The sequence below is a fragment of the Anas platyrhynchos genome, chromosome 10 (genome assembly GCF_047663525.1).
Source record: "Anas platyrhynchos isolate ZD024472 breed Pekin duck chromosome 10, IASCAAS_PekinDuck_T2T, whole genome shotgun sequence".
NCBI classification, from domain to species: domain Eukaryota; kingdom Metazoa; phylum Chordata; class Aves; order Anseriformes; family Anatidae; genus Anas; species Anas platyrhynchos.
Window position 1 is genome coordinate 21225184 of NC_092596.1, and position 22793 is coordinate 21247976.

The 22793-nt window shown below is 36.1% G+C and overlaps 1 long non-coding RNA gene across 4 annotated transcripts in view; it reads left to right on the plus strand.

Annotated features, from left to right (window-relative positions):
- Positions 1–22793, plus strand: part of LOC106016862 (uncharacterized) — a 294342-nt gene that overhangs the window by 185059 nt on the left and 86490 nt on the right. For 3 of the 4 annotated variants that reach the window (XR_011811771.1, XR_011811769.1, XR_011811772.1), the window contains exon 5: positions 17091–17245. This is a non-coding gene — a long non-coding RNA (uncharacterized lncRNA). Of the gene's footprint in view, positions 1–10224; positions 10803–17090; positions 17246–22793 lie in introns of those variants that run through there. The other variant, XR_011811773.1, reaches the window with a different exon arrangement.

Here is a 22793-nt window from a genome sequence, read left to right on the forward strand (position 1 = left end):
TGTGGGAGTGTGGGGATGGGGAAGGGAAAACTTGGTGACAAAATTACTGGTTCCAGTTTTTTGAATGAGTACAAATTCCTGATGAGCAGCGGTTATTAGCATTTCAAACACTAATTTTTCTTTTGCCATTATGCATTATAAAGTATGATCATTTGTAATTCATGCTCTGTTAGCACACATGCACTGTGGCAGTAGCCTCAGCTATCCCAGGTATGTGAGAGGTCAGCCGGGGTGTAACCAAGCTCAAGTTTGCAGCCAGAACCACGTACTTACTGAAGAAAACAGTAAGATGAATCACGACCTAACGTGTTTGTAATATTTTAAGCTTTTACGGGGAAAGAATTATTAACAGTGAACCCTTACTGTGCACGTAGGCATCCTTTTAGTTAAGACACCTCTTTGAATTAGCATAAGAATTATGCAGATAAGCTCTTTATCTAGCTTCTGTATAGTCCTTTGAAGTCTTTAGAAGTTTAGAAATTAAGCTGAAGGATAATAACCTGAATAAATAACCCACATTTTATTTGTGCAAGAGATTTACTATGCTAAATATAGGTATTGATTCACATCAATATCTAGTAAGGTTATTTTTTCCATATACCCGTTTAATTGTATATCTAAGATGAGTTGTATGTTCACAATGAATTCCAGTGAGTTGAATTCAAATTTATTCTTAATTTCTTAAGAAATGATGGTATTGTCATGATAATTTAGGAATAATGCTGGTTACTTGTGGGACTCCCAGAGACAGGAACATAAAAGATAGATTCTGGCAGCCAAACGTTACACGTTCGTACTCAAGCAACTAGGAGCTGAAGACAGGAAGGGAAGTCAGAGATGCCAACAAAGAAAGGAGATGGGGAACTTCGGTTTCCCAAAAAGAAGAATTTGAAAGACCTTTGTCCCTTTGGAGAAGGTTGTCATTGTTTCCATACAAAAATGACTTCAGTCTTTGGGACAATCTGCACCTGTCTTCACTTCAGACACATCAAGGAGGCCTGTTGGTACAGAAGTGCAGTCACCAGCCAGGTCCCTGGCATGCTGTCCTCTCAGCATGTCCCTGTGTCCCCCTCCCGCAGCGAGGATCTTACTATCCCTTCATGAATAACCAACTTGACTTCCATGCCTGATGAATGCCAAAGTGAGCGAGTGCTGAATTACTCCGTTTGTTTTTTTTTTTTTCTCACTGGACTTGCTCCTTTAGGGCCTTTGTCGCACATTCAGTGTAACATGCTGAGAACCTTGCCCAGCTTGTAACGTGTTTTCTTTCATGACATTTTGATGTCACAAGGTCCTGCTTTTCGTATAGACTTTTAACTTTGCTATAAATTCTTTTTCAGCAATCTGTTAGTTGTTTTCAAAGCAAGTCACAATAACTTTGCTTTATTAGGTTGGAAATTAGGAGACATTTCTTCTCAGAAAAAGTAGTCAGGCATTGGCATGGTTGCCCAGGGAGACGGTAGAGTCACTGTCCCTGGGAGTGTTTAAGGAAAGGTTGGACCTCATGCTTAGGGACGTGGTCTAGTGGGTGATACTGATGGTAGGGGGACAGTTGGACCAGATGATCTTGGAGGTCTTTTCCAGCCTTAATGATTCTATGATTTCCTTATATATCTTAATGTATGCAAATGATCTTTCGTACAGCTTTCAGTATGGGAAGTTACTAAAAAGGAAGGGTAACCTGATACATACCCCAAAGTTGGCTTGCCTATACTGCAGGCAAATGATTCATCTCAATAATGGGGTGGATAACAGTCTAACCAAAGGAAAAAAAAAAAAAAAAAAAGCCACCTAAATTAATATAATTCTGTTCCAGGAACACACATTTTCCACCAAATTACATTTATCAAAACCGATTATCAAAGCTTTATAATTAACTTCCTAGCAAATAAGAATTAGCATATATTATATGAGTACTGTGTGTTAATCAAATAATATTTAGCGAGGCACCCACCTATGCATGCCCAGGAATTACAAAGTTAATGAAAAATGGCAATACATGGAACTGTAACTAATTAAGCAAGACACAAAAAATTCTGTAGATGTTTGACTGAATATGTTAGAATTTACTCATTATCATATTTACATGGTAAGTTTATTCCTATACTGAAGTTGGCAAACTTATTGCAAGCTATTTAAAGTTAACTTTCAATTTCCTGTATACATTTATACCCACTGTATTTCTTTATGTGCTTTTCAATTTCTGTATTTTGAGTTTTAAAAATCTTAAATACCTAATGGGTTTTGGCTTAGAAGGGGAGAATAGGACAGTAGACAATGAAACCCCACTGTAATGTAACACCACCAGTAGCGTGCAGCTCCTCTGAGTGTTTGTTACTGTGTGACACACACAAGTCCATGTCAGAGGGTCTCCAAAGCTAGTGCTACAGACCAGCAAAAACCACAGCACTTCTGATGCTGGGCAGTGCTGGGTATTCACCGTCTCTCTGTGCCCAGGGGTAAGGATGCAAAAATAAGGTTGTGTTCAACCTTCTTATTTGCAGGTGTCAAACATTATGAAGTTTGTTGTACTCTTCAGAGAGGAAAAATATAGAGGAGATGTCACAAGGTGTTCAGACCATAGCTGGGCTGAATTGGCCTGGGAAGCTGTTTCCATGTCACAGAAGGAAGCTTACAGGGAGTAAATGCTGAGTGTCCAGGCCTTTGTTGGCTAGCAAGTGTTAGGTGAGCTAAACCAAGGACTCAGATAAGTACCACAGCCCAGGGTGTAAAAGAGTGGCTCTAAGTTAGTTTTAGAACTACCACATAACCTGGGTTTTGGAGATTTTTAATCTTTTTCTTTCCCTTGGAAATAAAAATACATATTTTTGGAAGCATGATTAAGAATGGGTATTCAGAAATAACAACTGTATATGACCTAATCAGTTTAATTGGTTAGGAATACCTAACTGGGTCTTGTCACTGCATCCATGATTGCATCAAGTTGGTACAAGGTGCTTTTGGCCATTGTTGTTTCTAATAGAAGCTGTAGCATCAACAAGTCAGTTCTGTGGTAGCTCACTAGTTTCAGGTAGAGCATTCAGATAATATGAAGAGCTCTCTTTGCAACCATTAATGTTAGAAATGAATGGTCTACAAATACAAATCTTTGTGGCAATAATTCATCAATTTCACATAAGGTAATTGCTGCAAGTCTACATTTTCACCTTTTCCGCTTATTTATGCACATGCCTTTGTACTTAGAATTAATTTAAAGATGTAAATAATTATTCCTCTCTTTAGAGGGGTAAACATTGACTGTATAAGCATCCAAATTGTTTTCCATACCATTTTTCGAGAAAAAAAGAGTGGTTGTTTAATAGGTATGTAAAAGAAAAAAGGTCTAATGTGTCTCTGTAATGACAAAGTCTGGGTCATGAAGGCTTTAAATACAAAAATTAGTTAAGTGCTTCTGTAGAAACTATGTAGTATAAATATGAGAAGCCACCAAAACTTGTAACTCTCCCAAATAGTTCGTTCTGTGCATATACACTGAATTGTAGTATATATCCTGACATGAAATAGGGTGTAATATAAACCCCAGGTTACCACTTTTTTCCATGATGCTTTATGTGGGCATTAAGAGAATCATGTGAAATAATTGATAAGATGTGTGCTAGTTTTAAGATAGGGACAGCTAGCTGTAATTCCATTCTGTAATATGTATTAGGAAAAAAAAAAAGGATATGTGCTATTATGTAGAAAGTCATCTGTGATTATAAAATGCAAATATATGCAATGGAAGAGCAATTTACATGAGAAACTAGCACTGTTTGTGTCCTTAATTTATTTCCATGATTTTCTAGATCATAATGTGAAATGCCCTTGCTGTTTTTAATTAAACCTGTAAACTGAAGACTGTTTGCTTATTTTCTTTTCATAAAAAATTTTGTTGATTATAGAGCATATGTTGTTTATTTAGAATGCTAGCTCTCACCGTTCAGATGTATTTGAATTTTCTTTGTATACACTTTGAGCTTGTGAGGCTTTTTCTTCTGAAATGTTTTTGGTAAGTGAAAAGACTTCCCAGAGTCTGTATTTCAACTAATATCTACCAGTTGAAATGGATCTTTACAGATCATCCAGCAGAAATACGGTGAATGGCAGTCTCATGTACTGACACTGAGATGGGGTGTATTTGTTGCAACCACAGAAAAAAAAAAAAAAAAGAGTTTTGGTGGTGGTGTCAGTGACTGAGGGGGGTACGGGTGTGAGGAGCGTCTTTCAGCACACTTCTGTATGGAAACAAAAGTTTGGGATTTTGCTGTCTATCCATCTCTTGCCTGATAACTTTTTAAATATATTGAGTAGTTTCACACTAATTTGTCAGTGTTAGAAACCCAAAGTCAGTAATTTCTACTGGCTTAATGAAAATATATTACCAGGTCAGGGACTGACATAAAAATAGCACTGTGGAGCAATAAACTGTAGTCTGAGCTCAACCATAGAATAGAATATTAGAAAATCCACCTGGAGGAGCCATTAGAGTGCTGTTAAGGATGTGCTTATACTTTGGACTTGGATGATCTGGAGATACAGTGTCTGTATACCAGGCTATATTCTCTCATAGCCTTGAGTTCTGTTGTATCATCTGTATGCCAAATTATTGCTGTTGAATGTCACTTTTTGGATAGTGCCTCAATTCTTTTAATTTTATAATTTACCTATTTTTTTTCACTCTTGAAGAAGGAACCCTTCCATCCCACACTCATAAAGATTTTTCCTTCATTTGGTATTAACATATCACTTGTCCCATATGTATGTGTAAAGTGCTTACATAAATTTTATAGGTCTACTGTTCAAAATTCATTGGGTTGTAACTGGGAGGCTCCTACTTTCTGTTTCTTTCACTGATCTTTTGATCAGGCTTTTCAGAGTATTCAGCACTTCTTTATACAATAACAATGTTCTTTCTAGGGAGTTAACAACTAGATACTGAAAAAGAAAAAAAAAAAAAAGATTATGAGCTGACATTGTATTAGTCGGTAGAAAAGGTGTTCTGCTTATGCTTGGTGATAAGCTCCTTAAAGTAAGCACCATGGTAGAAATATTGACAATATATAGACTGTTGTATCAAAAGAGATGTTTGTTTTCATGACAGTTATTTTACTCAAATGTTATGTGTATTTTTTTTCTGTTTTATTTTTCTGATTGAATCCTTGAAGATAAATGCTTTTCTAATTTCATATATGGCTTATGCCTTTGGTATCTGGTTTGGCCAGCTGGTATATCTGTTTGTATCAAAAATCCAGCCATCAGAAGATGGCTCTTTTAACTCTTCCATTTTTGAACACTTGAATGGACTTGCATATCCTTTTTGCAAATACAGAATTGTATTTTCTCTTTCAAAGAAGTACTGCATGTTGTTTCTCATTTTTTGATCAGACCATGCAGAAAATGTAGGAAAGATAAGTTAACCAAGGACTACAAGGAAAAGAAAACGATCTTCTATTAAAAAAAAAAAAAAAAAAGTTGACATTTCAACAATGATCCTCTTTTATTAGATTATGAAAAAGATGTTTTGATTACCAAAAAAATCAGTAGAACAGAGATACAGGAAAGGTGGTTGGAAGAGATTAGGCTGGTAATTAATATGTGCTTTATCTGGGGAACATACAGTTTGAAATCTGTGCTACACCATCTTTCTGTGCTCCAGGTGGTGCCCTACGAGTGGATTATAAAGGCAAACCCACAGCTGGAGATTCTGTTTATAATAAATTGGGGAGAGTAGCTCTAAAATACAGGAGACTAAGATTCATGGTTCTGATCCTTAAGATCTTAATAATATTATAAAATTATGGCGTTTTATATTGCAAGGCCCTAGTGGTCAGCAGTTTAATTTCTAAGTACCATTACGAGGCAAAGAGGCAGAGCAGGTACTTGGGCCTGAACATATCACAACTCAGGTGAATTCATTGTTATTGCTACTATCACTGTTTTAATATATTAGCAGCAGTAACGTGTTAATATGCAACTATTAAATCCGATTTGTTTAATCAAGAGGAATGTCCTTGGGGGAAAAAAAGAAAAAAGTAAGGCTTAATAGCCAGAGCAGTTGTAAGTTATACTTCAGTGACTCAGCGTTTTTATTTTAGAGATTAAGTCTTTCTTATTTTTAAAATGCCCAATTACAGTCTAGAAGGAATATAAAATCCATCAGACCACCAGCATGACTGGTCCCCAAAGAAATGCATGTCAGAAGTCTCCCATTCTGTTGAAAGTTGAGTTCTGGGAGTGAAGTATTAAATCCAACCAGAACTGTGCTCATTACGAAGTGTATTTTCTCTGTATATTTTTTGCTATACATAAATTACAAGAGAAAGCTTCCAAGTGCTTTAATGTCCATAACTGTTTCATAGTTCTTTCTTCTCTGCAGATTGACACAGTGTATAGTGTATACTGTATAGTATACTATACAGTATATACACATATATATACTAGTATATATACTATATACTCTATAGTGTATAGACACAGTATAGTGTTTCACAAGAGAGGTCTAAGTACACAACTCTTGTGATCTGCTGGTCTATTTCTTAAACACTTAACAAGAGTGAGTGTGTACAGGTTTTCTAAGAGTAAATTGGAATTATGAAAACTGATAGACTCCAAAGAAAGGGAAGTTCAGTAGTAGGTTGAAGTCCAGTGGCTGTTTCAGGAGGAAACTGCTGAGAACAGACCAAGCTGCTGTGGAAGAAGAGAATGGAGGTTTCATGCCTATGTTTGTGAAGTCCTCTAAGTCACCAGAATTATCCCTGCTAGTCTTTAAAGTCTTTGCAGTTCTGAATTGCTTTAATATGAGCAGACATTTCTTCCGTTGCAGTATTGGGAATCCTTCTATGTATATTTAAAAAAAAAAAAAAAGTGAAACACTGAAGATTAATATTCAGTATTGTTTCAGTATTGTACTAATGTACTGTGGACACCAGTCATAACTAATGGATGGTAATACCACCAAATCATCAACCATCTGTAGAACCAGTATCACAGTTAATATCTAAAATTCAAGAATTCAGACTCTCTTGTCACATGTTCTGATTTCTACAGATACACAATATCATTTTAATTATTATTTTTCTTTTTTTTTCTATATATTTTATAATTGCATATAAGTAAATTCTCGGTCAGCACACAGAAAGGTACAAGTGGCTTTCTGTAGGATGTCTTTGTTATGAACTTTACTTCGAAATAAAGATCATATCAGACTTTTTTTTTCCTCCCGTACTTTTTTCTAGTGCCCTTGGGGTGATAAAGCAAAGGACTTGTAAAGCAATTTGGCTTCATTCCAGTGTCAGACAATGCATTTGATTGTGAAGTTCTAAGATCAATGCAGTTTCTTGAAACTAATCTCAGTCTAAAAAAAGTCATGACTGATACATGCAGATAGATTTGATCTACATCCTTATGTGTCTACTATATTTCTGTAGATTCTTCTAGTGGAATATTAAAGGACATTTTCCAAAAACTTACTTTTATACGGTGATGTTAAAATTAATATGGTATTTTGTACTTGACATTTGCCCTCTGTTTCTAGACTCTTGCTGTTCCACAGATGTTAAGACAGTTTCTCAGTTTTGCAGGTAGACAACAGGAATGACTAATGAGAGTCAATTCCTAAAATAATAAGAGTTTAAGATATTAGGCTAGTCAGTGCAAGATGCTAATTTACTTTTCAGTAAATATCAGTTTTTTGCATCAATTGCCAGTTCTCGTTTGTGTTTTTTTCTCGTTACTTGAATGGTAGGTGGTATAATACTTGAAACACCCAGCCTCTGGAGGCACACAATTGAATAAGAATCTCAGCTCCTACATTTTTTACATGAAAGAGGCAATGTGAAAAGGAATATACTTATCTTGCTATTGCAGTTAACCTTGCCATTATGCAACAGAAATATATAGTATGTAATATTTTGATTTCTGAATATCACTTTTTGCATTCAGTTATTGGAGGCAAGGTGATGAAACAGAAAATACTTGCAATTGAAAGACAAAATGGTAAGAGAGACTGAACAGTAAATCAGTGATGTGCTTCACGATTTCCTCAAGATGCTAGATAAGGCACAAGAAGAAAGCGGGTAATTAAAACTATTCCAAAACAGAAAAAAAAGTTATTGACATATGATCTGAATTGAAATCTGTTGAGTTACTGAAAAGATCTTCATTTTTTAAGAATTTGATTGTTGCCACTTTCAAAAATGAATAAGTTGCCTGCTGTTTCTGGTTGTATTGTAGTGTCTGCATACTATTGTTCCATTTCTGTCTTTTCTGCCATGTCACTGGCTTAAGTGTCTGCCATAACCCCCAGAACCTTTTCTGCCAAGCTCTTTTCCAACCAGTTGGCCCTCAGTGTGTACTGGGTTATATCTTCTAAAAGATTCCACCATAAGGATTGACTTGTTTAGCTTCATACTAAAGACAGTCTCACAGTGTGGGCGCAGTTGCTAGAAACTTTTGATTTCTAATAACCTTTTCAAGATTTTAATCATATTGCTAGTTTAGGAATTTTCATGCTAATGCAGTGCTGCCCTCCTGCTCTCTTCCATCTTTTATGTAAAAATAGCTCCTCACAGTATGTTTTTTGTCTTTTCATGCCACTGGGGAGAGTGAATTTATTTTATTGTTTGAAAAGCAAAAGTGCATTATATCTGACCATGTACTTCTGATAGGTATCTGAATAATTCTGTTCTCACAGAAATTTTTTTTTCTTTTTTTCTAAAGTTGAAAGCATCTCTTTTCCTTAATGTTTGGTATGTAGTAACAACGCTACCATGTTTGCTCGTGAACTTTGGAGACATGTAGAACGGATAAGAAATTGACATGGAGGAAAGAAAATTAGTATCTGGGTTTGATTCAGTTGTTTTGCAAGTGAAGTTGTAAACAAATGTGGAATTTAGAGGAGGATTACAAAGTCTTGATTTATTCCATTCTGCATGTTCAATATTGGTATTTTCATTCAAGAGAAAAAATGTACATATAGTAGATACATCAGGACTAGATCAAGATACCAGCAGTATTCACTTGTATTAATTCCTAACATTCACATTTTATAGCTCCACAGAAGTAATGAATTTTTAACCTCTGTTTTCACTGTCCGCAAGTTAGGTAAAAAACTCAATAGAGTTGTTGGGAGATAAAAATGAACATCAAAGGGAAGTTACATCTTACTTCATATACATCTATGTGTGTAAATGTGTGTGATTTATATAATAGAGAAGCCCATGCAGTAGTCTCAATCAGTACTTAGAGGTTTTTTAATACAAATTCAAAGCCCATTTATTAATTTTCCACATATGTACAAAGAGACTCTTAATTTCACTGAATTATTTCCTTCTATTCTTCTTCATGAGGATAAAAAAAAATATTTTTACTTTGTATTTTGACTCTTCGCTTAATTGTTGGTGAATAACTCTGACTTGGTCTTACAACTTTCAAGCCAGAAAAGTCACCAAGGAATTTTATAAAACTTGTAGTTCTTCAAAAAGGTAAACTTCAGGGCAGGTTCACCTCTTGTTCTCAAATCCTCCCAGCATTAAAATTGATGAAGAGATGATTTATCAGGATGAAAACTGTTCAACCGTGACATACAGAAATTCAGAGCTCCATGTATGTCCTCATTTGTCATTGTCATCAGTCATTCGTCATTTATGATCATTACAGTTTAATGCAGCAATGGTTCAAATTCTGTTTTGAAATAGGTCCCATCATACATTTGTAGAACCCCATTTAGAATCTTTGAAAGTATTAATTTATTTAAAACAGAAACTTAACGAGGCTCTTCGCAGTCCCAAATTCACACTGAAATGTATGTGGGTCAAACCATGCTATTGTATGCGATCTTTATTCCTTATTTCAGTGAAAACTTTTTTTTTCCTAAGAAGAAAAGCAAAATTTATTCCTCATCCTATTTTTTTTTTTTTCCCAAAGAACAAAGTACTTGAAAATAACTTGAATTGTCTACAGCAGTGTTGTGAATTTTCATAGTGCTTTATGTTAGGGTTAATCAGCTGATAAGAATCAATGCAGTTGATCATCTGATTAGCTGAACTAAATTGTAATGAGGTGCTAATTAAGATAATTTGTAAACATAGAGCATGCATATAATTCTTAAGTTTTCTTAAGCTTGACTGTGTCCTGTTGTACTAATCTTTATTTTCCTCTTTATTTTGTGTTTATGTTCACATGCTGTATTGCCTTCTTGCTTTCAAGATTTAAAAAAAAAAAAAAAAAAAAAAAAAAAAAGACGTATTGGCTGCTTTGTAAGGAGTTTGAAAAATGATTGTGACTGATATTTTCACATTCATTTTACTCTCTGATGAAGGTAGAAAATTGGCTGGACCACTTGCTTCCAAAGGTTATGACCAGGAGTGCAAACTGCCAGTTGGTTACTAGTGTATCCCTTAGGAATTGCTACTGGGCTCAGTGTTACTTAATGCTATTAAGAGTCTGAGTGTTAGGATAGAGTGTTAGGATGAGTGTTAGGATAGAGTGCCTCCTCAGCACCTCTGTGGATGACATCTGCTTAGAGGCAGTGGCTGATATGTTTGAGGGCAGGGCTGCTCTTCAGAAGGACTTCAACAAGCTGGAACAAAGGATTGGCAGAAACCTTATAAACTTCAATGAGGACAGATAGAAAGTGCTGTCTCAGGGATGGAATGACCCCATGCAACAGTGTAGGATAGAAATTGTAGATGAAAACCAGAAAAGTACCTGGGATCTTAGCAGACAAGTTGAACAAGAGTCAGCAGTATGTAGGGCAACAGTGAAAGCCAACTGCATTATCAAGGGTTCCTGTCCAGGTCAAGGTAGGCATTTCTTTTCCTCTGCTCAGCCATGGTAAGATGACTTCTGGTATGCTGTATGAGCTTGTGGGCTCCCCAGTATGGGACAGACATGGGCATGCTGGAGTGAGTCCAGCAAACAGCCATCAGGGTGGCTGGGGGCTTGAAGCACAAGAGGTGTAAGAGAAAGCTGGGTTAATTGGGTTTGGTGAGACTTAGGAGAAGAAGCGAAAAAGAACAACTATGCCATAATAATTCAGGTATTTTGCTCTTTTGTAATACTTGCTTCAAAATAATTAACAGAGATTTATAGACAGAGCTCAATAAACAGAGAGCTGCAATAGCCTTTGGGCAATTTGATGTCATTTAAAACCAAAAATAAGAATGCATATTTGAAAAATTATAGAACCAAATCAAGCCTAAAGAGAGAAAACACTCAAATCCCATTAAAATTCAATGCAGTATTATTTCACTTACACCAACAAGGTTTCTTGTTCTTAAAATTAAAAGTAATTAACATTTGTTTCCTTGTTTGTTTTCAATTTAAAATAATTGTGTAGAAGTTAATTCTCCACTGTCTAATGTTTGAGCCTTAAACACACGCACACACACACACACACAGAGGAAATCTCATTTGAACCAAGATTGTCTGGTAATGATTTTGATCACAGAATTTTATTATGGTTTCATTAACTCCAACAAAAACTTTGGGTTCTTGTGCTTCCAGCAATTATAGTTCATTTAGATAAATATGTAGGTTGCTCTACCTTTTTTTTTTTAGGGCTGTTTCTCTTTGGAGAAACAAAGATGTTGAATTATTACTGTTTAGCATAGTTATGTTCAACAAAGTTACCATTAAGCTTCACTTGATGCTTTCAGTAACTTGGAACTGCTTGGAAAAAGCACACATAATTACAGAGGACTCGCCCCTCTTTAGTATGGGTTAGCATACTACTCTGTCAATAAGGCAATAATAATAATACCTTGGAAAAAGTAGCAAAGCAATTTCAGTATCATGATAAATGTTTCAGATAAATTGCTAGCTTGTGCATTGACCTTGGTGAGTGCTTTCATGGGAATGTAGCATGATTATATATAACTTGTCAAACAAAACAATAGTTTATGATCTTAAAAAATTAAATTGCCTCAGCATAATTACAAAAATGGACAAAAAAGACAATAAATGCAAGTAACTGTTCAGGTCATGTCTTTATTAATAGCATGTCATTAAGCAAACTAAAAAGCGCTAACTATGCCATATCTAGAGATTAAGTGGGAGCAGAACCTCATTAGCTCTAACAGGAAATCTCAGTCAGATGATAGCAGGGCTGGGAGCACTTCACTAAGTACATCTGTATAGTCCATCCTTATTAAAGGGTCGTGTCGAGAAACAAGGCACCTTAAGTACTACAATATATTGGGTTGGCTCAGAGCCTCGTAGAGATACTGTAGAGCTCCACCTATCCACTAAGAAGCCATTTGCCTGTCTGTCTTGACAACGGCAAATGTTTAAATGGTTAGAAGAAAGTATTTATTCAGAATGAACTCAGATTGGTCAAGAGAATTCTTTCTGTGTGAAACAGCCTTAGTGGTCTCTTGGATTTGCTGGTAGATGAGTATCCTCAGTTTCACACACACACATGAGCTTGTCTTTTTATGCACTTCCAGCTTTTCACTGTATTTTGCTTCTTATCTCAGCTGTTCGTTATGGTGTTGTGCAGCAGCCTTTGCACTCCTCTTGGGAAGCTGTGCTTTCCTAACAATTCGCTGTGTGGGCAGCTTCAGCCAAGAGACGCTAGCCAGGTCCCTGCCCAATGTGAAAGGGAGCACAAGGATGTAACACAAGTACCCCACACAGGGTGATGATGAATAGTTAAGGAAAAGGAATAGAAGTAAATTGAGGCAAGCCAACTAGTTTCTGCTGCAAGGCTCTGGACTGAGGTTTCCAAGGGACAGAGTGTCAATTTAGCTAATTGTTCACACTGTTGTGATACACCACCTATGACAAAAAAGGGTTAGTTCCTGCCAGAAGTAACTGAGAGGAGGTTTTAAGTTTTTCCCTTCTTGCATAGGCCAGGCTTGAACTGATCTCTGTCAAAAAGCCTTGTAGCATTAAAACAGAGATGGCCATTAGTGAAATGTTATGCTACCAAATGAAACTGAAGGTTGAGAAATCAGTTACAAGTAGGGGGAAACGAGCTGTATTACAGAAAATGTTAATGATATATGGACACTACTGTAAGTGTATGCAGAAAGTATTACATTCAATTCGGAAATTTGTTTTCCCACAGTAGCAGGAAGATTACTGAAGCAAATCAAGAGCTGTCAAAGACACTGATAATTCTCTGTCATTTCTTTCTTGCATCATTTCTGTGAAATTATGCCTTTATAGCCTTGTAGCCCTGTAAATACCGTGTTCCTATTACTTGCAACAGGTCACAGTGTTAGATAACAACACAGTTCGTGCAACCTTCCTGGCTTTGTGTGGACTTGCCTGGACCTGTGTGAGCTCTGTGTTCCCTTGTTTGGTGGTAACAATTATGTGGCAAACAGGTGCCGCTACCTACTTTGGTTTAGCTTTCTTATGATTGTCAGTTGTGTGTATATGTGTATATAAATATGCGTATATACACATACATTGTTATATACATTTCTGTAGATGGTAGATAGGAATAACAAGTAGTTTTACTGTGAAGAATAAACTACCTATGACCCTGGAATAAAAATGCTGCAGAGGAGAGTATAAGAAAGAGGTAACAGCAGGGGCTTTGAATCTACAAGCACAGGATGATATCAGAAGCTCAAGAGCTGTAAATAACTCACCAGTGGATGATTACTGGTAAAGCAATCAGGCCTGGGCACTGCATAAAGCCAGTTTTAGGGGGTAGATAACAGAGAAAAAAAACGAATGTCTAACATGTATGAAAACATACCATAAATAGTACATGACATATATTTGCAAACCAGTGAAGAAGAATGAGCATGTGAGCAAACATGTAAAAATTACCCCAAGGGATTCCAGGGGTGAAAGGAAAGAGAACATAGGTACAGGTAAGCATAACATTGTAGAGAGGCATTGATTTGGGAACATTTGAGTACATATTTTAGCTTTGCATATTCTGAGAAGTAGGTGCTAGTATCATTGTAACCGAGAAAATAATAATACTTCAACTATTAAGACCTCAGTTAAAATAACAGTCAATTCTTGGCTTTGCATATAAGGTGTGTTCCTTTTCCTAATATGCAGACTTAACTCCAACAAACAACAGAACTCTTAGTGCAGCACAGTACTGACTGATGGAGATTATTGCAACCTACACAGTAATTTAGATAAAATAAATTGCTAGCAGTTTGCTGCACAGCAGCATGCCCAACCCAGTGCAGTAGTGACTCCAAGCTGTGCCTCTCACAGTTAGTAAAATTTGCAAGAATTACCCAAAGTCTTTCCTCGGCAGTATTAGTAGTTAGAGTTCTTGAGCAAGGAAGCACCTATAACTTGGAATGCCTACATCTATTTCTAGAGGTATAAAGGATGTCAGTTTAATCAGTTTGGAGGTCAAGCTACCCCACTTCTATAGGGTGCTGTGAAAACTGGCAAGTTGCTGATCTAGGAGGGAATGCAATAAGAGCCATCATTTATAGTCCGGAAATACTGTCCATCTTACAGATTAAATTTCTATACATGTAAATGGTTAATCAGCTTGATATTTCTGAATTTCAGCAAAGTCCCCCCAATCCTCTGAAATGTAAACTTAGTTAAGACATTTTGTATAACTAGTTCAACTTTGCTGCAACTTTACAGTGTCCATAAAGGTAAGGAAAATATAAATATTTGTAAGCTGACATACTAAACTGCTTAATTTATCTCATAGTGGCATATTTAGTTCAGCTGTGACTGACTACACATTGTCCTACCTATAAATAAAGTCATTAGACTGTCCATGGAGCCTTCCAAACATGTGTCTATAATCAGCAGTGTTATAATCCCAACACTTTCTGTATTGGTAGTTTGATCTATACAAGCTCAAATACAATAGTAGAGGGATTTTAAAAGTCAAATAAATGTCACTGGAGTGCAGCAGTAAATGTGTCCAAGGAACATGCTACCTTAATTGAAAATTCAAATTACTGAGCATTGCCACTTTTCAATAAAACATTCAGTGCTGTTGAATGAAAAATCAATAGCTGCTTTATAGTGCATTTTTCGTTAAGCAGTAGGCAAGCACTCAATTCCCCTTAAAAAGATTTTTATTCTTCTATCTGTAATATTTACATCTCTTCCTGTTTCTTTCTCTCTCTACAGCAGAATAATCTTCAGTTTCTGTTGTAAACAGAAACAGAGCTCACTTCTAAGAACAGAACATGGTATTCAAATTTGGTAGTCATTGTTATAGTTTAAAGCCATTGCAAATTCAGCTGGCTCCATAGTTTTTTGTCTCTCTGTTTGTTTTTTAGTGAGCACTTAATTTAAACTGTGTCTACTGAGATTTCAGGAAACACTTTTTGTTCACTTTTGGATAGGATAGGATTTAGTTTTAAGGCAGCAGCCTTGACATTCTTGTAGAATAACTGGAGACTTGTCTTTGTTATCTAGAGAAGAAATGCTATAAAAATATGTAAAAGTTTGGGTAGAAATGGTAAAAATGTGCTGGAAATTTGTAGGTTGAAAGGAAATTGTAGGTACCTATGAAAGCAGAGATGGTGGTGGCACGTGAAGTTCTCTGAGAAGTTTCTCCATGATGCTTAATGGAGATGGAGTGCATTCCTGCTGCTTTTGATCACTGACTATACATTTGACAGTCTTCCCTCTGGGTAGGCTCTAGCATGAAAGGGCCAGTACTTTGTGTCACTTTTCCCTTTCTGTTTTCACTTGCTTTTCTCACGAAGTAACACAGAAACCACATTAGTATTCTGCTGCATACCTGGTAGAAATGCTACTTTCTGCCTTCTCTTCTTGTACCTGCTGCCTTCTCTTCTTGTATGCTTGTGAGGCAGTGACAGTGATGCTTTATATCTAGTAAATCTGCATCACCAAGGCTTTGTGAAAGTTCCGCAACCTCTCCTCTCACTTGTTCCTATTCCTGTCCCAGCTCTGTTCCAGCAAGTGCTCTCATCTCCAGTGTGGAAACTAATGCAGTAATCTGTATGATAGGAAAGAGAGATTTTTTTTCAGATTTTCCATATAACTTGTAGTAAGAAAAGCTATCATGTTACAGACTGATCTGTACATAGACTGTTGGGAGTTTTGAGTCAAAATTATATTGATCTTCAAGGGTAAGTATGTAATAGTTCATTAAGTTCCAGCATTTAAATCACAGATATTGATTATAGCTGATAATTGTATACATAGTGTCACTCTGTAAGACATAGCCTGAAGTTTTGTGTGCACTTTATTCTCAAGAGTTTTTAGAATTACTTCTAAGCACCCATTGTTTTCCAAATGAGGGAGCAATGACACTGTTACTTAGAGTATAGCCTCCCAGGGCAATGTGCCTTTCTAAAAAGATCAGGAATAAGCTTTAATTTAAGTTAGCAGATCAAAATTCCTTGGAACGTGGATGAAAATTGTGTGTGCCAATGTAGCCTCATTCGTTTAAATGGAATTTGTCCTTTGTAGCATTTCACTGATGTGACTTAACAACAAGGATCATTAGCCTCTGAGCTAAGAATGAGAATGAGAAAAGAGCCAGATTGAAGTACACGTTACAGCAAGAAAGCCACTGCTGATGCGTGTGCTCAAAGTACTTTTGCTCTTCCCTATTTCAGATTGAATCTTTATCTCAGCTTTGTGATTGCCCCCTTTACTATAAGCAGCTGTCTTTTTTTTTGTTGTTGTTCCACAGCTTATCAAATTAACAGATGCTTGTTTTGCAGCATGTGTTGACTTAGAAAAATACCAAAGTATTATCAAATGTAGAAACTGGGTGTGTAGACTGATGCTGAAATTCTCCTCTGTGTAAAGTAAATCATGAAGAAACAATGGCTCATCACCTAAAGGCAGAAATCTAATCTGTATTTGTGATAACAGATCTAAATTCTGGCAACTTTCAGTATCTTACACTCTTTGCTTTTAGCTAACTAAAAATGTGAGCTTGTTTTTTATCTCATCAGTGAAAGTCAATGAATGATGAAAGAACCCAAGCCTCTGTTATTTTGCTTACTGAATAGAGTTACTGTCCTTAGGTGACTTCTGACTTTTTCAGTCAGCACATGATGCTTTTTTATTTGTTCTGAACATATCCACAAGTGGTTATTAGAGACCAAAATGAAATATGCTCTGTCTCTACATCCTCACCTACTTTTCCTTTACAGCAGAGACTTCTTTGACCATGTTATATCTTGACCACGTATATCCTGGTTTGGTGTATGGCTCTTTGAACACTTCCATGCCATGATGCCTTTTTTGGTTCAGTAATCTGAATCAGCAGACAAAACAAGTTCCTGCTACTGGGCTTCCTGCAGTCTTGGTAAGTGTCCTCACCACCTGACTGTTGATCATGCTGGTTTAAGGGTCGCGTTTAAAGCAAAGCACAGGCACAATCTGCAAAGCATCCTGCAGTTCTTGTGCATTGCTTGTCCAATTTGGGGACTCACTTATGTGAGTACTTGTGTACACTCTGCTTGGCATCAGAAAGAAGCATGTGGAGTAGGGAGGGAAGGGAGTAAAAGGAAGCATGAAGGACCTGGTCTTGTTGTGACATGGAATTGGGATGTACCTGGAGCATTATCTGAGAGCTGGGAAGCATTTTGGCATCCCAGAGTACAGACAGAACATTGTTTTCCTTTTCTGCATGGTTTGTTCCATTCATTTTTAGAAAATTTCAAAGCTCTTAACCCTGATCTGAATCAGAATGTATGAAAAAATGGCTATTCAAAAAAAGTGTGTAAATGGAAGATTTTCTAGTTAATTTACACCCCCAATATTTAACAGTAGTGATTTGGATGCTGAAAGTTTGTTGTTTGTTTGTTTGTTTTTCCTCCAGTGAAATCTATTTTATTTAATAGTATATGAAAAATAAATAAATACTTGATTATAGAAAGTTATCGACCAGCAATTGCATAGGGATAGAAAAGATGAGCAACATAAAAAACAGACGGAAGAAATGTACAGGGGTTACTTCTAGGTAAGAGTGAAAGATGGATAAATCCAAGTTTAATTCTGAGTGGATCTTGTTAACCAAATGATTCAGAAGATGATGTGTGGAGGGCTATAGAATTGGTGGGTTGCCTTCAGACTTGGCTTAACCTTGAAGAATTTCTCTGAAGTCAGTGACTGTATTCAGTCAATTTTTTTAGTCTTTTTCAAATGAAAGTTACCAATATTCTGCTACGAAGTAGCAAGAGGTGCAAAAAATAATAGTAAGGCCAACCCTTCTTACTGAAGAATGTAATAAATTGTAAAAAGCAAATAGTGATTGAATGTAAATGACATTAAAATTAAGATTTTACTGATTTTCCTTTTAAGAAAGATTTCCTATGCTTTTTTTCTGAGTTCCTAAAATAGAGATTTTTTTTTTCTTCTGTGCTGTAGCTTTTCACTGTTTGTGGTCTGTCTCAAACAGGGTAACTGAGAAATGTTAAATAAAATCAAATTGGTTAGAACATGTTTCCCTAGAGTGACATAAATCCTTTCCTTTGAATGCTATATTCTGTTACCTTAGACTAAGCAGGAAAATGAATGGCTATTGCTAATGCATAATCTTATTCTTAAACAATGCTGAATGGCTTCTTCAAAATTAATTTCAGGCAAGACAAATGATATTGAGGAATCAAGCCAATCCACCCATGACCTCCCCTAGAGGCTGTTTCCAAACTGCCACTGCTGCTGCTTGTAAAGCAAGTCATGGGATCTGTCAGAGAGCAAGCCAAGTAACCGAGGCTGAAAGCCAGATTCAGACGCTGGAGGCATTCCAGATTTTGCTATCTCTGTCAGATGTTTACTGATAATCTTCCATGTGTGGATAGAAGGCTGCAAAAAGAATTTCTGCCATAGCAAAGATAGCCAAGTATGATGTTTTGGAATATCAACTGTGTTAGATGCCTTTTAAATCCTATATTCTTATGAAGTGCTCTCCTACCAAACTGAAGCAGAGGGACAATGTAGAAGCTGCACTGCTGAGTGTTTCTCTGCGCAGACTGAGATACGTGTAACTCAGCAACGCAGATATGGCTAAATTGCCTGTTTATATTGTGGTACTTTCTCTGTCCTGTGAAACAAATTCATGCCTGTTTATGCCTAACTTCTGTTCTATAAGAATCATAAATAGAAAGGATAAGACAAAGTCTTAATGGTTTTCTGACATTGCCCATTCCACAGCTTCCTTTTCCCCATTTGCATGAATATCTCAATGTGGGCAACAGAGAAAACTCAATACAGTATAAGCCTTTCACGTTTCAGACATTTTAAAGTATATGAGTCATTACAGATGATTTTAAGAACTATACTTTTCTTCTGCCCGATTTCAGAAAAAAAAAAACAGTACAAAATGTGCTAAAATGCATTAAGCAGTAACATCAGAGGGTGGCCCATCAGACCACATAAAGCTTTTAATTAGACCCATGCAATTGTGTTTAAAAGCTGGTTGGCTTAAACAGAGTTAAATGAGAACAGAGTTTGACCTTCTGTCTGTAGAGTGCTAAATGCTGTAGCACTCAAGACAATGTAATACAAGACACATTGCTAACCTTCCCATCCTGTATACTCTGTTGTGGCCGTTGCCAACTGGATCAAATGAACATTTGGAAAGGTGTGTTAAGTAGTAGCCAGATCCCATTCTCTCTTAATTATGTGGCTTTCACCAGTATGCAGTACTAAATCATCCTTGCCCAGGGGTAGTATAATTACTGCTGAATAGCCTAATGCTGAATAACTTAATATACTGGAGGCAATAATTATTCCCAGAATGTGTCTGTTCCACTTTGCATATTTACTTGTGTTCTTCAGAAAAATTATCCCACAACATAAATACTCTTTAGGGCAATACTGGTCTTTGCCTTGAATATATTGGTCACAAGCTCAGCCCTTTGAGAGTAAGCTAAAAGACTTCAGTAGAAGAATAAAATGGTAATGGAATAAATATCTTCAGTAGCTCTATAGAACATATTTTTAATTCTGTCATGGTAGTGCTATTCATTTTAATTTAATCTCTACTGCCAGCCCATTTCATTTGAATTGCTCCAAGTTCTTTCTTCCTGATTTGAAAGAAAAGAAGGCTAAACTTACAAACCCCAATAACTGAGGGTCACTTTTATCTTTCATACTTTAATAACCTATTATAGTTTACATTTGCAAGTGGAGAATTTTCATCAGATGCAATACTAGATACTGCCCCATTTTTTTCAGGCACATAGTCCCTGTCCTCCTTGCTCGGTTTGTACCTAGTTTGAATGGGAACAGTTCAAGATATTATCCACCTCTCTCCATTTTTTGTTTTTATTGTACTTTTGTTGAATAGTATGGTGATACTGGCTTTTGAGAGTTTGATATGGACTGTGGGAGCAATGTGTTGCCGTTTCTGCATTACTATACTTATTGATACACCCGAAGGATTTTCAAATCATATATCCCATAAGTACTGATGTGGGTATATTTCCTTGGGATGTGGGGTAATAGCATGAGAAGGTGGGGTCAGCATTAATTTACTGGAGGGTTTGGAAACTGAATATGTTTCAAAACTCTAACTTATTATTGTATTTAATTTTAATCACTTAAAATCTGACTCGCAGTGAGGTAATTTTGAAAATTGTACCTGCTTTGCATTGGAAATGTGCAGTTTTGCATTCTAAACATCTGTTAATTTCTGTTTGCTGGATAGTCTGGCCTCAGTGCTGTATTTATCTTGGGATGTGACCTTTCAGTCTCACAGGAATTTGACAACTAAATTTTTCTTAATTTTCTTTACTGCTGTCTGGCTTTATGATGAAAGAGCTGAAATGAGAGAATGGGAATAAGATTCAAGTCTATATAGGCTCAAGCCAAACTACTTGCAAACAGCCCCTGTGATCCTGGTTGTGTGTATATGCTCAAGGTACAATGCTGTTTTTATATGATCCTAGACTCCATTTCTGTAGATATTTAAATACTGCAGCAAACAGTTAAACTCCTGAGAACATGTGTGGATTGGATTATATTGCTTCAGCAGACTCTCATTCTAAAACATATTTGCTTATAACCTTATCTGAATAAAGGCTGCCCTGGTTCTGAAATCTATAATGTTATTTCATTACTGTCACATTCAAAGATGCATACAAATCTGACAAGCAATAAATTCATTGGCTGAAAGCATCCTCCACTTCAGCAGCTGTATCTATTTTAGTACATTGTCTTGGAGTCTATGTCAGTGAGCCTCTGTGTTCAGGTACTCAGTATTCAAGTGCAGAAGTTCTTGATTGGGAGTAGATTAATCTTCAATTATCAGAAAATCTAATTCATAATCTATCTACCCCAAGTCCCCTGTAAAACAAACAAACAAACAAGCAAACAAAAAAAAACATATATACATATTTAAGTCTGACAAAAAATCATCTATTTGCTGAAGTGTTGTTTTTTTTTTTTTTAACAAAATTGCCACCATCATCACCACCACATTTCCCCCCACTACCCACCCCAAACAGGATGTGAAAGTAAAGAGCTTAAAGGTCTGATGCTATCGCATCTGAAAACAAAGTCATTTTTTGTACCTTGGAGACAAGACCTACCAGATGAAAAATCAAATAAACTAATTAGTGTTGAGCAAAGAACATTTTATATATTATGGCTCTCTGGGCTAATTTCACCCCTTTCTAACTACTCATTATATAAAACTCCTTAAATCAGTGGGACATGAGGCACTGTACTGAGAGCAAGGTCAATGAAACCAGACTCTTTTAGGACATAATGAAAGGAGACAGAATTCTCCAAGGGATCTTCCTAATATATGTCAGGAGCACAGCAGATCACAGACTAGTGATTATGAAGTGGACCTGGCATCATTTTTCCCCCTCAAATGAAGTTTCCATATTTTCCTCTTAAACATTTCTTATTTGAAAACAAAAATTAAATAAGAAGAAATTCTCATTTAACAACCTTCCTCTTCATAGGAGAAAAAGTAAAAAACACATGGAAAAAAACAGGAATATGTTCCTATTTGATTAAAAATAATAATTGATGAATGACTATGTAGTATGATTCACATTATTTCGTATTTTATGGAGATGCATTTTAATGTACATCTCTAGTAGTAAAATGCTTTCAAGTGGCTTGAACATACAGAATCAAGGAGTCCCATAACAGTCCTGAAACTCTATTCTAAAAAAATAAATAAAAGCAAATGTCTAAATGTACCACTGCAAAGTGCATGCCTTTAAAGTAGTGGTTTGGAAGTCATGGTCTGTAAACAGTTCTGATGGAGATTTTCATATTCGAAGTACAGTTTTCTTAGATTATTTAGAAATACTGGTTTTCATTACCATTTTGGAAGTACTGTAATGAAACCTCCACTTAGCTATCATTTTTAGTTATCATTTAGTTATTAAATGATATGCTGAATACATTTTGTTAAAACTATGATGTCATATTTACTCTCATTTTACTTAAAAGCATAGTCATTCAATACCAAGCCTGTAAAAAAAATCTGTTCTATTATGTGAAGCAAGTACAATTGTCCTGACTTGGGATTTCTTGAACTAACTGGCGTTTGACTACCTCTAGTTGAGTAAGTGTGTAATTTGAAACTTTAACAGCTCTAGTGAAGACAGACACAACATGAATGCTCTGGAGACCATCTTTAACTGTGAGGAAAATGACGTAGGTTGTTTTTGTGTTGGTAATAGTTGTGTATGGTTTGTGTAATAGGTCATCAGAAGTCATGAGCCTGCATAGATAGTAGAGCTGAGTAAAAATATTTTATCTTGACTGTCTATATTTCTAAATGTGTAGTAGCCTGGCCAGCCAGTTAGAATGCACGCAGTCTGTATTATTGTTAAAATAGATAGATTCAACAAACCGTCTTTATTTAGCACAGCACTTAAGAAAGT